The 1,585-nt window shown below is 46.9% G+C and overlaps 1 pseudogene; it reads right to left on the bottom strand.

Annotated features, from left to right (window-relative positions):
• Positions 1–987: 987 nt before the first annotated feature.
• Positions 988–1,094, bottom strand: LOC143932457 (U2 spliceosomal RNA; annotated as a pseudogene).
• Between the last annotated feature and the right edge of the window lie 491 nt (positions 1,095–1,585).

The raw sequence follows: 1,585 nt of genomic DNA, 5'->3' as shown, positions 1-1,585 counted from the left end.
ACGGGTACACAAGCCCTCTAAAATCAGAGGGCCTTGCCCTGATTCCCCCGGGGTGTTAGGCTCCAGACAGGGACAAGGACACTTAAAACTTGGTCCTTCTGGCTGAAACCAGATGGACCCCGTTCTTTGGAAGGTCTGCCGAAACAGACCCACCCAAATACTAGGTGAGGCTCCCCCGAAGGGAGACCCCAAGCTTAAGAGAAAGGGCGAACTAAGCCAGAAGGCCATGTCCACCCCCTCCCCAGACTTTTAGGACAGGCCCTGGGACCTGTGACCCTACTCATCACACGTGCAAAGTGACAAAACAAAGATGTGACATACAGAAGAAATAAATAAAGTGGGGAAGGGACAGTAGAGAATAGAGTGAAAGAGTGGCCATTGTGTAAAACAATGACCAGGCCCTCCGGCCAGAAATAAAAAATTCCTCTGGTCCTAGCCAAAAGGCCTGGCCCAAGAGGCAGGTGCTAAAAAAGCGTGCTATGGTGCAGTGACCGTGGTGCCCAAAATCAATGTGACCCTCACTCACAGTGATCTTTAGGCACCCTGGACTGCCACTACAGGGGCACATACTCCAAAGGTTTTCAAGACCACCCTGACCAACGGTCTGGACCACAGCAGCCCCCAGCCCAGGCAGGAAGGCGTGAAGTTCAGGAAGCTTGGTGGGAGCCCTTTGCCATCAGGCTCCACCGTCGTTCCCATCACTCCTACCTAATTACATTTGGGAAGTACTAACCGCTCCTCCCTCCCCACAAAGAAAGAGGAGCCAGTGTTCCCTCCCGAAAAACTGTCTGGGGCTAGAACTACCCCAAACCAGACCAGAAGGCCAAGTACTTGACCCTCTGGGTCAGACCAATAGCAGCACCCATCCTCACCAGGAGCACCCTTCCAGACGGCTCAGACTCGATCATGCATCGGCCCCCAGTTTCCATTGGGTGTCACGACGTGACCCCTACCGAAACCGTCCTTCCAGGTACTAATTACGCCATTGGAGAGTGCTGACCAAACCCTCTCTATAGGGATGGAACAGCACCTCCTTTGGCAACTGATAAGAACAGATACTACACTTGATCTTAGTCAAAAGGCTGAGAAGCCATAAAGTTATTGTCAAGTTAACCTCTACATTCTGACACTACTAAATTTTGCCTGGCAAGACCTCTGGTTATAAGAGGGTTAATCTGCATGTATATTGACCTATGGGGAATTTAGTTCATGCAAGGACATCATTTCTATTCTGTGATCTGCATGCAGAAACCATGTTTTGCCACCAAATGATTTCCGGCTTTAAGGAATTAACACAGGGTCATCAACCTAAGAGAAAGCCATGGTGGGCATATGTGGTGGAGATTTTGAATATTCATATTTATACCAAGGAGCTTCAAGGGTACCATTGTGAGGACTTTCTAATTAGATTACCATGCCCCGTTTTATATGTGTGTATGTGTGTGTGTATATATATATATATATATATATATATATATATATATATACACATATAGGGCTGCAACTAATGATTATTTTCCTAATCGATTACTTGGCCAATTATTGTTTTGATTAATCGATTAATCAGTTAATAACCTTAAAAAAC

This window comes from Lithobates pipiens, unplaced genomic scaffold, assembly GCF_037356315.1.
Source record: "Lithobates pipiens isolate NorthernLeopardFrog02 unplaced genomic scaffold, aLitPip1_a1.2 Scaffold_25, whole genome shotgun sequence".
Classification (NCBI taxonomy): Eukaryota; Metazoa; Chordata; class Amphibia; order Anura; family Ranidae; genus Lithobates; species Lithobates pipiens.
Note: the sequence above shows the minus strand (reverse complement) of the source record. Positions and strands in the feature narration are given on the sequence as shown.